Source organism: Rhipicephalus sanguineus, chromosome 5 (assembly GCF_013339695.2).
Source record: "Rhipicephalus sanguineus isolate Rsan-2018 chromosome 5, BIME_Rsan_1.4, whole genome shotgun sequence".
NCBI classification, from domain to species: Eukaryota; Metazoa; Arthropoda; class Arachnida; order Ixodida; family Ixodidae; genus Rhipicephalus; species Rhipicephalus sanguineus.
In genome coordinates, this window is record NC_051180.1 from 117896934 (window position 1) to 117913150 (window position 16217).

Genomic DNA, 16217 nt, shown 5'->3' on the forward strand with positions numbered 1-16217 from the left:
GCCGTTGTGGGAAGCACGTCATCGTTTCATTTTCATTTTCGTCTCCACTGCAAAGCTTGTTCTTTTTTGTTTTTTCGAAATTGGCCAAAGGGGAGGGGGGTGGGGCGCTGCGGTGAGTGAGATTTCGCACCCCTTACCCCCTTAATGGGAAACCCTGCGTGCGCCTATGGTTATAACAGACTATACACTAAGCCACCATATATACACTCCTAATTTGCCACGTATATCACTCTTTTCGAAGAGACACGTCTCTTTTTAGGGGCGAAGCTCCTTAAGGCGGCACCCGTTCGTCCCTCGTAGTCGTAGTCGTAGTCCGTAACCAGTCTTACGCTTTGACCTCCAAGGTGGTGCCGGTGGGAGATTTTTCCTGTGCGTTGTTGAACAATAAAAAATTCGCAGCGGTAGCTAAAAGCCGACTTCTTCGTCTCTCATTCCCACTAGCAGCCATTCTTTACCTCCAAGGTAGTGCCTGGTGAGATTTCTCCTGTGCGTGATTAATCAATAACATTTTTGTTCAAAACGCTGTTGATTGATGAAATAAACCAACGAAAGACGCCAGATGTTTTGTAAAAGCAAAACGGAAGAACGCCAGATGTTTCTAAAGCAAGAGGAAAAGACGCCAGCTGCTTAACGAAAGACGCCAGATGTTTTCTAAAGCAATGGTTTTCTAAACAATGAAAATTCACAGCGTACATGTAAAATTAAAGTGAGCTGCAAGTCGTCATAACTCATCGAACCTTTAGTATAAACGCGCCCTATCTCACGTCGGTGATGATGTACTGGGCAGTATTCACGGAAGATTCACGGTTTACCGATGAACCTCCGCAGCTTCGCCCACTCATCATCATTCACTCCGTGGAAATGCTGCGATTTTTTTAGATCGTTATACTCTCGTCGGAAAGTCGAGGGACCCACAAGAGAGTTAACGTGCCCTTTACAGAGTCATATACGAGTCAAGTCAGGACTCACGGAAAAAAGTCACACATAGTCTTTGTTTTCCTTTTCGAACCCGACGAAACGGGTGCGGAAGGGGAAGTGGCGCTGCGCCACATCCTCTAGAGCACCAATACTTAACTTGGATTGCCGAAACAACCCTCGTGTGAAGGCGTAGTCAATCACTCACTTGGGAAGATCCGGGAACACTTCATGGGGAAGTGTTCGATGAACCTAGGAAATAATGTTCCTTGGTTGCTAGGAAGCCAAGAACATCTGAAACATCTGAATGCGTACACGGGAACTCATTGGCTTGATTCAAATGCAAACATGCTATAAATACGCGTTGTATATAAGCAGATACATGTGCACATACAATATTTTGTCAGAACTGCAAGCATCTGCGCGCGGGAACAGTTCTCCAAGATCATTGGTAAGTACAGGCTCACTCACAAATTTTTACCTCGAGGCTCACTCGAATGTAGGTCGTTTATGCCAACTTTCTCGACACTAAACAGCGGCACTTCGCCCAGCGTGAGTTGGTGTCGCTTTTACGTAAACACTCGCTTTTCTCGTCGCAATGGAAGGTACATGCTCCCTACCGCTGTCCTCGACATACAACGCACAGAAGTCGTTCACCCGTCTCCACGACGGGCCAGTGAAGTGCCGAGTCCCGAAGTGCCGACCTACGCTGTCCTCAAACCAGTAGTCGTTCAAGCCATATCGGTGATTTCACGTTCGAGGGGGCATGTTAGAGAGGCGTTAGTTCTAGATGTTTCCAACCCACTATATTATCCTTCTAGCATGTTCTTCTTCATTTCTCCGTTATTCTTTCAGTGTTTCTTTATCCATCTTTATTTCTGGCAGTAGGCGCTAGCAAACTGATTGAAAGCTCCTCACCCGGTTAGATTCCCCACCTTTTCCATTTCCTCGCTGTCTCAAGAAATGGACTAACGCCATCCCAACGAAACCTTAGTTGTCTGATCAGTTCGACCTCGATTATTAGAAGCTAAAATGCAGGGGCGTAGCCAGAAATTTTTTCGGGCGGGGGGGGGGGTTCGACCATACTTTATGTATGTTCGTGCGTGCGTTTGTATGTGTGTGTATATATATACGCAAGCAAAATTGAAAAATTTCGGGGGGGGGGGGGGGGGTTGAACCAGTACCCGGAAACACGGCCGCTCCGGCGTCCCAAAGAATTACGTCATGATGACGTCACCGACACCATCTTGAATAATTTGCTAGTTCGGCGGCCTTTTAAAAGGGGCCGTAACTGAAGGTGAAATTGGCGCTAGTGTTCATGGAGATTCAAAATTAAAGCAGCCAATGGCAGCTTGCCGCCGTGCCGGCAAAGCCGTGCACCCCGCGCCGGCCGCGGAGGCCGTGCGCGCGCCGCGACGGCATGGCGACGCTAGTTTTGAATTCCTCGAAAGTTCCGTTGTAGCATGGAGCGAGTGCTGAGAGCGGGCACCAGGCTGGCCGTGCAGGGATGCTATGCTTGGCGGACACCTGCAAGTCTCCCGTTGTGGTTAGCGGGTCATTGTTCGCTCTTGAGACTTATCGGAGTGGTTATGTCAGCCGTGCTCCATCGCCGCCATACAGGAAGGAGCCCGTCCTAGTCGCCGGCCTTGATATGAAGTTTCGTGATGTTCCGTTACATGAAGCGAGCTTTGGCCGGCGTGTGGAGGTTTCGTGGTGTTTGCGTGTTGTGCGCTCTTGCCGCCGTGGTGGTTAACGGCACGCACCATTCGTACATCATGGAACGGTGCACGGATACTTCAAGACCGGCCGAGTTCCGCAAGATTCTTCGAGGTTCCGAAAAACTAAAGGTGAGCATGCGGCTTGCGTTCGCAGCCACACATTTACGAATTGCAGTTGGACAATACAGTTATTATTTTTTTAATTACGGCTGAATCGTAAAAAGCACGATGTTGCAGTTAATATCGCTGTTCCTAGAAGGAATGAAATTAAAGAACTTGAGACTCATAGTTTAACTTTTGCGTCTATGACAGAACTGCGTGATGGAAGTGCGTTTCGCTTTTTTGCCTGTTTATCACTCGCCATCGTTTAAATACGCGTTCCCGAGACGCAATAGGCAGTTTCAGAATAGCGTACGAAAAGCTTTACGTTGGCTTTTCGCGCAACTGTCATGCGTCGTACGCTAACCGCTTGCGGGCTCCCGTAGTGACGGAAATAGCGAGCCGCAAACGCTAAAATAGCGTACGCTATTCTAAAACTGCCTAATGTATCGCAGCTTGCACTGAGCCGAGACGACGACACTACGTTTGCCTCATGCGACTGCGTAATTTGTATCGTTGGAATTAATAGTTTTCAATTGCTTTATTTCAGGACGGAAACGTTTTCGGAGTATTCGAGAAGGCAAGAACTGATGCGTTTGCCCAAGGAGGGGTTAACAGCTGTAGAATCAGCGCTCTGCGAAGTCTCGATCCGCAACTCAAGTGGACCAGCTTTCTACCCTGCCCCCAGTGCTTCTTCTCGGTGCGTGAATATGCTATGTACTTACGGCTGAAGAAGTAGTTTGTGTGTTTATATATTGTCTCTGTTATTGCCTATGGAAAAACCGCTCTAAGGATTCATGTGTAGGCATGAGACATGTCCTATATGCAGAATTTTACTGTTTGTGTTTATCACAATGAAGTGCTCAGCGTACCCAACATGACGTCCTCCCTTCAGTGGCGTTATATTCAGCTAGGCATTGTATTCGCGGTGAAAGAAAAGCTGCGTATAGGCTTATTTCACCTGGTCGTTGAGTAATACGCTTTTCTTCGAATGTCATGTGCTGCTGCATAAACTGACCATGGCCTGCATCCCGTTGCCACCAACTAACTTTCAAGTAGTGTTCAAGTACCATATAATGTGTCTTGCTCTTTTTAGCGCAATGTACTACTTACTGTGCTGAATCTTATCTTTTTCATTTTGTTTATCTGGTGAAGGTGTCCAGCATTTCATGTATATTTGTGCAAAATCTGAGCAAATATGTAAGTGGTTGTTTTGTGTTTCGTATCATTTCAACGGTTAATAAGTAAATCATTGCAATATTATTTCATATTTACATATTTTGCGCTTCGTTATGCTTTTGTCATGCACTGACATTTCTTTAAACTACATGATTACCTCTCATCAGAGGCTCCTCTGCTCTTTGCTCGGTATTGCACCAAATGAAAATCGTGTTTCTTATATGTGTGTACGTCAAAGGGCCTACACTTTCCAATGTGTTCGATTTTTTAATTTCTAAATTTTACAATGAACTTTTGTGTTTAGTCATGCACACACTGTGAATTCTTCCCTTCTGTTCTTCTCCTGAACTTGTATCGTGTCCCATTACATGCAAATCTTGAGTTTCGGAAACATAACAATAAAAAGAGGTAACAGAAATGTTGTAGGTGGATTCATCCTTTATGCTCTAGCACATGCTGGCTGCGGGCAAACGCGAATGCGCGGCCAAGCACAGCACGCGCGCGAGCGCACGCGAACAAAAAAAAAATCCCGGCGCGGGGCATAGGAGAGGAGAAAAAGCAAGCGTACAAAATAAAAAACGGTGCGCGGCATGGGAGAGGAGGAAAAGCAAGCGCACAAAAAAAATAGAAAGAAAACGGCGCGCGGAAAGGGAGGAAGAGGGGGTGGAGGCGAGCGGCTGTTGTTACTGTTGCCCTGACGACGTAAGCAACGTAATCGCTACGTCATCGCCCTTTGAGCTTGGCGGCCTTCTGCAAGGGGCGTAACTCAATAGCGCTCTCGGCGCTGTCGGCGCTTGCGTCGGCGGAGCGTTTGAATTTCGCGTCCTATGGGAGGTATACAAAGAAACCGACCCTTGGTTGAACCCCCCCCCCCTGGCTACGCCCCTGCTAAAATGAGCTATTGCGCCCGCTCTTCCCAAGTTCACTGTCACCAAGCAAGCTACGCAGCCAGGTGGTTCTAAAAAAGGATTGGTGGGTGTTAGCAGAAACGAGGTTCATGTTCAGTCTTTTTGAAAGGCACTTCATCGGCATGATCTCGACAGTGTCTGTGAATGGTGTGAAAAGTGGCGTATGTATATTAAGGCAAAAAAACAAACAGTGCATATGTGTTTCACTAAGAAAAAGGCCCCCCATGACTCATTTTATACTGTAGATTCAATACAGGCTGCTATCAGTTCAGGAAAGCGGCTGGTCACCGAGGCGTGCTAGCGTTGCTGAGAGCTGTTGTCTTTGGGAGCTGTAGTGAGGGCAATGACACAGGACGTGCGCGATGGTTTCCTCGCTGCCACAGTGAGCACATGCAGCACTGTCTGCCATTCCGATTCGGTAAGCAAAGCTGTTCGTGAAAGACACTCCAAGCCACAGGCGGCAGAGGACTGTTGTTTCGGATCGGGATAGTCCGGACGGAACAATCACTTTTGGAGTGCCGGAACGTTCTAGCTTCCAACCAGAAAGCGACGAAGGCGCTGCTTAAGTTTCTCCGCTCAACCGACCTCGCTAAACGACTATGATGCTCCCGTGCTTGAGTGTGTGTGCGTTTTTTTACTCATTTTTCCTTCCTTACCTTTCCATCCCCCTTACCCCTTCCCCAGTGCAGGGTAGCAAACCGAAAAACTTCTGGTTAACCTCCCTGCCTTTCACTTAACCTTTCTCTCTCTCTCTCGCTATCAGTTCAGGAACACAAGCATCTTGGTGTATATTTTACACCTAACCTTTCCTGGAGCCGTTACATCAATCACGTCGCAAATAAAGCAGGGTGTGTTCTAGGTTTCCTGCGCAGAAACGCAAAAAAAAAAGGTGGCTGATCTCTCTGTCATAGGAATCGGTATTACACGAAAGTGAAACGTGTCGTCCCAGAAGTAGTTGATTGTTTATAGATCATTGGTATATGAGAGCTTGTACAATGTCTACTGTTGTTTGGCAGATATAGCACCGCTTGATGTGGACGCACTCACGTTAACGCCTAGTGGCACATCTCCATACCGATGACTAACGCCCATGTCAGTCAGTCAGTCAATGAACTTTATTTATAAATTGTCCTGAGGAACCGATTCCCCTCAAGGGGGAGGGTCGGCTGCGGGCCGTGCCCACGTGGGGACAGGAAGAGCGAGCCCCTCCGCCAAATTGCGGGCCCTCTGGACAGCCCGGATTTGGACTTCCCGGTCCGAGCTGGTGATTGCCGTCCTCCAGGCGTCCTCTGTGCTGAGATTCTCGCAATCGCGCAGCGCCGTGCATTGCCAGAGCATGTGGGCTAACGTGCATCGTCTCTCATCGCAATGAGGGCAGTGCGGCTTTATGCTGTCAATAAATTTGCTGTACACTAAAGGCGACGGGTAAGTACCCGTTTGCAGCATTCTTAATGTGACTGACTGGGTCCTCGAGAGTTGCGGGTGCGGGAGTGGAAAGCTACGCCTGGCCAATTGATAATGTTTGCAGATCTCATTAAAGGTGAAGAGAGAATCAAGCTGCCGGATGCCATCCCCAAAATTAGATGCCGATTGCCCGTCACGGTGGGACAGTTCGCGTGCGCGGATATGGGCAAGCTCATTGGCATTGGGGATAACAGGGTGGACATCCTTGCCCATGTGGGCAGGAAACCAGGTGATGTTGCCGTCGATTTCTGTGCAATTTGGTCTTTTGGTAAGAATATGGGCCGCCTGCTCACAGATTGACCCGGTCATGAACGCTCGTGCAGCAACCCGAGAATCAGTGAAAATGCGCGTGCGCATGGGAATCGCCACGGCCAGTGCTATAGCAGCCTGCTCTGCCCTGGCCGGCGTGGTATCTTGAAGAGATGCTGCTGTGAGGAGTTTACCGTGAAGGTCAGTGACCACAGCCACGAAATTGGCTGTGCCGGGATACTGCGCTGCGTCAACGAACGCCACAAGTTCAGGGGTGGCAGAGGCGGAACTGAGGAGCGACCTAGCCCTAGCGGCCCGGCGGCCGACATTATAGAGTGGGTGAACGTTTCTAGGAATTGGTGAGACCGTAATCTGTTCCCTCAATTTGGGTGGAAGTTGTATCTTTTTGTCTGCTACCATAGTTGGTTCGCAGCCCAGAAACTCCAGGATGCACCTCCCAGCTTTGGAAGAGGACAGCCGTGCAGCTTGTGCTGTTTGTTGCGCTTCTGCAATCTCATTAAATGTATTATGCATACCAAGAGCCTCGAGCCTTTCCTCATTAGTCCATGATCATGATTTAACCCTTGCAGTAGGTGAAGTTCTTCACATATACGTGGACTCCGTATATGGTGAATTCCGCGCAAATATGGCATCAACAAGCGCATAGTGAACACAGATACTCGATATGCACTCCTTCAAAGCGTCGTGAAACGCGACGAGAAACACTACGCGCGTCGTGTCTTCCCTCTCGCCTGACCGTTAATTCTCAAAGGGCGAGCGGGGAACGCGGTGAGGCGAGCGTCGGAGAGCTATTTCTCGATATGGATGGATGCTATGAGCGAGGCTTGTGCTAAAGCCACCACCTCGTGGTGTGTTAAAGCGTTGACGAAATTAAACTTGTATTGGAAACGCGCCGAATCGGACGATCGTAGCAACGGCACGTTTTCTTGTTTTTTCTTTTTCGAGCCTGGTGGCACAAGTCACCACCCCGTTATAAAGGGGACGCTCATAGCATCCATCCATCCATCCATCCATCCATCCATCCATCCATCCATCCATCCATCCATCCATCCATCCATCCATCCATCCATCCAAGAGCGCTGAGAGGAAAGTGTGAAAGATAAAAGGCGCCTTCATGTCGCTTCCGTTATGTGTTTGACGGTAGGTCAGTGGGTTAAACGCCTGGAAATCATCGTCGCGGACCGAGAGGCGATGGGTTCGACTCCTATCAAAGGATCCTTTTCTTATAGTTTTTTCTTTGCCATTTGATGGCATTCATTTTGGTGACGTATTTCCGTGATGGAAACACGTCATGAAAGTCTTGGTGGACCCTGGCATAAAACACGTTCGTGTTTAAAAAAGTTACCAGTTGAGGCCAAGACACAACTATGCATGTCCAACGTCCATCTATCTTAGATTACGCTTGTGCTGTGTGGGATCAGTGGACGACATGTGACATGTCCAATTTAGAAAAAATTCAGAACATGGCTGTTCGCTTTGTGTGCTCCGATTTTACCAGAAATTTTAGTGTTTCCAAAGCAAAAGAAACCCTCGGTTGGGAACTTCTACACCAACGAAGGGAACATTTAAGGTTGAAACTTTTTCACAACATATTTCATAGTCGAACAGCTCTGGTCCCCCGGCGATACTTTTGCAAACCGGATTACGTTTTACAGCGGCTTGACCATTCAAGTAAGATAAAGGAAATAAAGGGCAGGACTGAAGCATTTAAAATGTCTTTTTTTTTTTTCAGGGCGATAGGCCAGTGGAATAGGTTGCCTTCAGAAGTAGCAGAAATTACTTCCCATGATGTATTTTCAAGTTCACTGGAGGGTCTGCATTAGTGTACTTGCGCGGTTGTGTAAGTACGAAACGGTATTACGAACATACATTAGATTGTGTACTCCCATGTTCCACTACGTAAGTGCACAGTGAATTGCCTTTTTATTGTATTGTTGAAGCGTTAGCATCTGTATTCTGTATTGAAATATTCTATCCCCCCCACCCCCCACTGTAATGGCCTCGGGCGCTGTGATAAATAAATAAATAAATAAATAAATAAATAATAAATAAATAAATAAATAAATAAATAAATAAATAAATAAATAAATAAATAAATTGTCGATAACCTGTGAGTGCGGAGCAGGAAGAGAGACGATTAGGACCTCTTGTACGCTGCTATGAGAGAGCCGTAGTCAGCTGCCACGTCGCAATTGCTCTTGCGTGTTTAGTATATTAATGATCCACACTATTATCTACTCAACGGAGGGAAAGCTGTAACCAGCTGTTCATAAAAACCCGATCATTGTTTAGAACAAATTGTTAACGATTGAGGGCACTCCACGCACCGGCCCACGTACTTAGATTTAGGTGCGCATAAAAGAACCCCAGGTGGTAGGAACTTCCGGAGCCCTCCACTGCGGCGTCCCCAAGGAGGTTTAAAAAAAAATTCTGGAGTGGAAGCTCGCGCAACGCCTTGCCAGAACAAGTGAAGCCAGCTTTTGCCCACCAAAGAACTCGGAAACATGCTCTTTTCTGGTGGTGCCTACTAAGAGATTAAATGGCTTTGATCTGTTAGTATAAATACTACGTTAATTATAAAATAAAAGATAGTTGTTGCCGACAAAAGTAACCCGTCGAGTGGAGTATTGGCGACTGATCTCCAATAAAATTTGCCATGACTTTGAGGCTTACTGATGAAAACTAGTAACACAAAGACACGCTTGGAGCAGTATCTGACCCGTAAAAGTTGCTATATTAAACTCGCCTGGCGTGCGTGGAAAACGCTCGCTTTCCTTCGCCAAACGCCGATGATTTATCATGCCCCTACTAAGATGGCGGCCGCAGTCGCCATCTTGTGGTGGGCACGGCTTCACTCTTACGCAATAATCGCCGCTCCAGCAATTTTTTTTTAACCTCCTTGGGCGTCCCTCATAATCATATCGTGGTTTTGGGACGTTAAACCCCAGATATTATCCGGCACTCCACGTACATTACTATGGGGCAGCAGAACTGTTTACAGAGTACTACAACTATCTACTGCTGATACTGCCGGTACGTGAGGACCTTAGTTTGTGCTACATCTTTCAGAACATAAGTTATTGCACAAGTTGCATAAGTAGTTTTTGTCAAGACATGGCGTTTTCAACAAAGATTATTGTTATGATTTAAAGGAACCTGAAGATATAATTACGCGTTGCAAATGTTTTTGAGTGCCACGACATGAAAAACACACTCACAAAAATGTAGGAGCCATTGCACTTTGTAAATGTGGATGATCAGCGAAGCTGTTTAGCACACGGCACAAAGGTGACACGGCGGAGGCCAGGTTGTCACCGAAGGCCAAGCTGTGAACGTGCCCACCAACGTTCAAAGCACTGTGCAAAGCCACGGCCTCTCGATAAACCTTTTAAAGACAATAGTCTTTCTTGGGGAACTTAAACGCAGAAATTTTGGTCTGTCTGTCTGTCTGTCTGTCCGTCCGTCCGTCCGTCCGTCCGTCTGTCTGTCTGTCTGTCTGTCTGTCTGTCTGTCTGTCTGTCTGTCTGTCTGTCTGTCTGTCTGTCACCCGATTCAGCCACCCGGCCAAAGTTGAACCACTTGTTTACTGCCCATGCACCCATCTTGAACTGGTACGGCTGTTCATACTTGTGAACGTTGTCGATCAAAAAGTAAATATTACGCATATCTGTGGCGCAAGATCACTAGGTAAGTTTAGGTGGTGTGTTCCTTTAATAGAAAACACATAGATACATAATTCTAAAGACCCTAGTTTCTTAAGCTGCGGCTGCGGCTACGTTGAAAATGTGCTGCGCTGAAAATGCCATGTTATGCGGGCTATCCGCGCCGACGAACGCCCTCTGCCACGGAGGAAGGAAACCCTCTGCACAAGCTCATGTGTCCCGATGTATTGCCAGATGGCGCAGCGTAGACTCAGCGCCTACTCTATCGTCTTTACACGGCATTTGCAGCGGAGCACGCAGATACGCGGCCAACTTTTTTTAGATGCGAAGCAGCTTTTGCTCGGGTCTGTGTCCATCCTTCCTTCGGCGACCGTCCGCTCGGGAACCATGTGTGCTGGCCCTACCTCCTTGGTGCTGGCACGCGCTAGCGCGTTCGGGCCTGTGTAAGGGGCTGGGTAAGACGCTGTGGCCTCTTCCCCTTACACTCTCTCAGCAATTATGTGATGGCGTCGGGGATCGAGATTATGCACATGCGCGATGAACCAACGCGCTGTATCCTAGTCAGAACGCGCTGGCACGTGCTAGCGCGTTCGAGCCTGTGTAAGGGGCTGGGTAAGACGCTGTGCCTCTCCCCCATACACACTCTCAGCAATCATGTGATGGCGTCGGGGAACGAGATTCTGCAGACGCGCGATGAACCAACGCGTTGTATTCTAGTCAGAACGCGCTGGCGCGCGCTAGCGCGTTCGGGCCTATGTAAGGGGTTGGGTAAGACGCTGTGCCTCTCCCCCTTACACTCTCTCAGCAATCACGTGATGGCGAACAGCAACAGCAACTACAGTGAATTGATGGTGTGCTCCACTTGCAAGGACGCGTTAAAGGGCCCCTCACCAGGCCGCGTAGCAAATTTTAGTTAGACGCTGGAAGTTGTTGTGTGCCGAATGAAGAGCAGTATGCCGCAAGAATTTTTCAAATCGATTCATTACGAGCTGAGAAAAACAATAATTTCTAGCGGCGCGAAACCATGGTGCGAGGAGGAGAGTTTCAAACCCTTGCCACTCGCCCCGTGTAGCCTTAGCAAGCCAAATCCCTTCCCTGCCCTATTCACTTGACACATACGCATGAACACGTCATGCGCATGCATGGTCACGTGCGCGTGACGTGCCCGAGCCAGCCCAAGCACGCGAGCGGCGTTGCACGGCCGCTACCTTTTTTTTTTTATGTAGCAGCCGTGGGCGTTTTAACGCGGTAGCGTTAGAGAGCTCGTGTCGCAGAAATTCCGCTGTCGGCGTCGGCACCGTTGGTTGTGAACGAAAAACCATCCGTGAGCGAAAAATCGAGAAAGTAGCAAATAAAATAAACGATAAAATCTTCGGTCCCAATGAGGATCGAACCCGGGCCGTTCGGCGTGGCAAGCAGGTGTCTTACCACAAAGCCACGATGTTGCTTGCAGCTGCTTCGGACAAAAACACTACATAAATGTCATGTATTGAAAGGAGTCTCGACGCATTTTGTTCGGCAGGTGTCACGACGAAAACGAGCCCATACGGTAGGCGCATTCGCGAGGCCATCAAACTACGTCGAAAAACGCCGGGATAGTGCAGCCATCGCCGCTAAATACACACACGAACTTTCAAACAGCTCTAAAAATGGACAACTATGTCCATCTAGAGGAAAACATATCAAGCAAACGCAGCAAACGCTAGATAATGTGCTGCCATCTGTGAAGCATTGTGAGAAATATGTCTCGACTTTTCATGGCATCCGAGAGGGCCGGCGCGCGGCGTATATCTTGGAGGCCATGCGACTCTTGCTTTAGATCGAAAGCCTGTAAAATTCGCGCGCGTGTGTGCGTGTGTGTGTGTAACAATACACATTAATAAGTATGCACTTAGTGGTTGAAGTGCGCACTAGGGGCCGGATTTCGCTATCGCGTTCAACTCTTAAAGGCGAAGCTTAAGGGTCCCCCAATTTTTGCCGGCGTTCTCTGTGTTGTACTGCCTGTTTCTGCGGGACGGGCATGAAAGTTGAGACATTTTTACGGGCACGAGAGTGGCGGTATCATGAGCCAGTGTCGCATTAACGTTTACTTGGACGCGGTAGAATTGAGCATAACGAGTGCTCGAACGCGCCAGAACATTACTTTCGTTTCCAGGGCTGGCGTCTGCTCGATGCGCTAACCGCGGGGACACGAACGCATGGGAAAGGGAGGCACATTAGCCCCGCATCTCGCTACAATTCACGAAAAAAAAAAGGAAAAAGACGCACACATTCCCATTGTGTGTCTTATTATTTCTCTCAAGTTTTATTAATCTATTCAAGCAACAAATTACACAAACTACACATGTCGTGTCAAATAATTATCGCAGTGTCACGTGCTACTGTTGGCGACGTCAGAGCACAGTTGTCTACGTAGAGAAGCGACGTCACAGCACAACCATCTACGTAGGGCCATTTTCTCATGTACGTCATCCCCTCATTCTCTAAAGCGCGCGCCCGCGAGAGGAAGGGCAAGCAGCGTTCACCTTGAAATTTGACCCATTTCCGCGGCGCGTAGCGTTGCAAATTTTGGCAGACGTGATCGTGAACGCCCAGTGTATGCATTGCGCTCGTTAGCTCAAAATTGTCAAACCTGGTGAGGGGCCCTTTAACATCGGGCAAGGTGCCCGTGATGAACGAAACTTTAAGTCGACCCATGCGCTGCTTAGTATCCCCACATGGTTCCCTTTAGTGGGAGATGGTGTAATTTTTTTTTATCGAGCGGCCGTGGCACATCCTACCGCGACACATCGACGACAGCACGGCCATCGAGGTTATGAGTAGACTTCACTGCAATACACAATGTGTGAAAACCAGCTTACAAAGACCAAGGTTATGCCCATCCCCTTAATGTCGGCTTCACTTTTGATCACAACTGCATTGCTCGGAGAACACTTTTGCAGGGGCAATATAAGCTATCTGATATCAAAATACCAAGGCCCTAGGTCGTTTTTTTTTTCTTATATTATTTATTGCTTGCTGTCGCCCCGAGGTTCCCGTTGGCTCAGCTGACATTACCGGTGCCATTTCTTCGTTGCTCTTCGTGATTCCTAACCACGGGGGTAGAAAATACAAGTCATGCTTAGATATATTCCCATTGGTGTGTAGCCTAATGGTTAAGACACTTGCCTTCTGAGCGTGTGAGCCCGGGTTCAAACCGCAGCATCGCTAAACCAATAGTTTTCCATTCTAATGCGTTAGTTTTTTCCGTCACATGCCAGGCGTTCCACTTCAATGCTTCAAAATGCTTCATTAGGCATTAGTTTTTCCACTGCTCCCTAGAAGGTACTGGGGATCTCTGCACACAGACAAACGGACAAAATCCCCTAGACATATTAGTAATAATAATAATTTTTATTTGCACAACAATGTGTGCCCTCCGGTGACGTGCGAGGCTAGACAGAAAGGAAAGACATTTACACGCGTGCGTCTGCTAGCCCGTCACCGGGAGGCTAAAGTTATAAAGTTATTGGGCCTACAATTCCCAAACAAGTTCTGAAACATCTGCGCTAACACCAGAGCCATGGCTGAGAGCACAATTGAAGATACACAACCAGCTGGTGGGTGGCAGCAGTGAACAACCCCCAAGCTGGTGGTATCTGTGAACCAGGTTGGGTGGGATTCAGACTCGAATCCTGACTTAATACTTGCATTGATGAGAATTTTTCTCTCACTGACAACGACGCCGAAGTAGACACCGACATTGCGTTCTCTGCGATGTCGCGTTAATAAAGGATAATTTTATCTATATCAGAACAGTAAAGTGCTATAATTGATGGACACCTTTCGGTAATGAACTCACAGCGTGAACTCAGGTGATCTTCGGGTGAGGCTGGCATATTTTACAGCAAAGCTGCTAGCCTGTATAGTCACTTACAATGTAAGAAAATTATATATACAAGCTCCATCGAAAGAAAATTTGCACAGGTGGTCCATGCAACTGTGCTCTCACATTTGTGTGGCATCAAGCACTTTTAGCGCGTTTAACATAGTCTATTTTACAATACACACTGTAAAAAAAAAGTCACGAATGTGCGCTCATCCTTTATTGCTTAGTTCGCGAGTCTCACTCGCGAAGTGTCGTGGCTTGAGAGAAAGATGTCCATCTAACTCTTACTTGATGCAGTTCCGCTGATGTATCTCAGAGGTCACAGAAACAAAATAACATACTATGCATATTATCAGACGGGCTCGGGAACCTTGCTTCCCAGGTGTTTGTCGAGGTCCGTGATGAGATCCCTGTAGTGGACGGGGTCCAAGTTCTTGGCGAGTAGATCGAGCAGAAACCACTCTCCCATTTGGCTCCGTTCGAGCACACGCTCCAGTTGGGTACCGTTGGTGAGGCGTGCCTTTGACTTGATGGAATGAAACCTGGCAAGAGGCGAGATGAACAGCAGAACGCGGTACACCAGCACGAGGGCGGAAACAACGGCTAGGATGACAAACCAGAACCAGAGGAACACGTAGATCTTCTCGTTGATGATGTTGATCGGGAGGACGCACATTGCATCGTGCTTCTGCACGTCTCCGGACGAGCCGTACATGTGGAAAGTGCACTTCGTCAGCCTCGGAAAGACCTTGACCATGGGGTCGAAGCGGACGGCCCAGTCCCACTCGCTGAACTGGATCACCTTCAGCCCGTACTTGGTGAATTCGCCGCCGAGAAAGTGGTCCATGAGGTAGATTTGTCCGACGACGTTGACGAAGTTGAGGAGCTCGCAGAAGAAGTAGTAGCCGGCGTACATTTGGTGCTGACCGACATTGTTGGCGAAGTACTCGAGGAGGAGCTTACGGTTGTGCTTTCGCTTGTCGTCGCTCAGGATGGGCGATCCGAGGTCGAGCACGAGCGTGTTGATCTTCTTGCCCTCGCACGCGAGCCACAGGTAGCGGGGTACGTAAAGAGCACGGCCTGAAGGAAGAGTACGAAGCAGACCCACTGGTAGTACGCATGGTACACTCGCTTCTCGCCCGGCGAATACTTATCGACGCCGGGGTACGGAATCTGAGTGCCCACTTTCTTGTCCCAGGAGTCCTTGACGCTGAACGTCGAATGAATCCAGCAGAAAGTGTCCAGTACTCGCGTGGGCACACTGTCCTTCGTGATGCAGTCGATAGGATCGCCGATGTACTGTCGACTGGGGACTAGGATGCTGAAGCCGATGAGCAGTGCGCACGTCACCTTGTAGTGCAGCCGGAACGCGTGGTTGTCGGTGACGATCGTGTCGATCTTCACGAAGCTCTTGAGCCCTCCGAATATCTGATCCATGACTGCGGCTTCTCTGGTTGTGCCGCTGAACGCCGGCGGCCCTGAAAGGCTGCTCACGATCGGCCGGGCATACCTGTCTCGTCGTGCTATCACGTGATCAACAGAGAGTTCAAACGGAGTGCGCTGGCCGCCGAAACGTAGTAGTGCGGCGAAAGAGAGGAACGAGCTTCTCGCCGCAGGAGCCCCTCAAGACGAAGGGGCCAATGAGGGACTTTCTTGAAAACGATGGCGGCGAGGTAGAGAGGTCGTCTGCGAACTTTCCGCGGCTCTGCCAAGAACGTCATTGCGCGCACAAGAACGCTGGGAAAGATTGACGCGCAGAAAAAGTAGGCAAGGTCTTTCAGCCGAGTGCGGCACATGTCAGGCGACACTGCGGGGAGCCTGCCGTCTTGCTGCCAAAGTGCTGATTAACGCCTGAGCTAGTAACTGTACGCCGCCTCCACAGCGAAAGTGCACGCACTTTTGCGTTTCATATAAACGCGAGCATGCTGCAGTGTTATACGCACATGATATAGGGTATATATATACTTGCACACTGAGGTAATCAAAAAGCGTACTAATCGTGCGTACGCTGTCCACACGTAGCACAACTTACGGGGCATCTGCAATGAGCAATCACATAGTCGCAGAGGACGCATGCGTGACATAGTGATCTGCGAGTCGCAATTGTTTTTGGAAAGACGAGCGCTAGTTGGCC

At 48.6% G+C, this 16217-nt stretch overlaps 1 pseudogene; it reads right to left on the reverse strand.

The window, feature by feature from the left end:
* Window positions 1-14285: 14285 nt before the first annotated feature.
* LOC119394201 (innexin inx2-like) lies at window positions 14286-15649 on the reverse strand (annotated as a pseudogene).
* Between the last annotated feature and the right edge of the window lie 568 nt (window positions 15650-16217).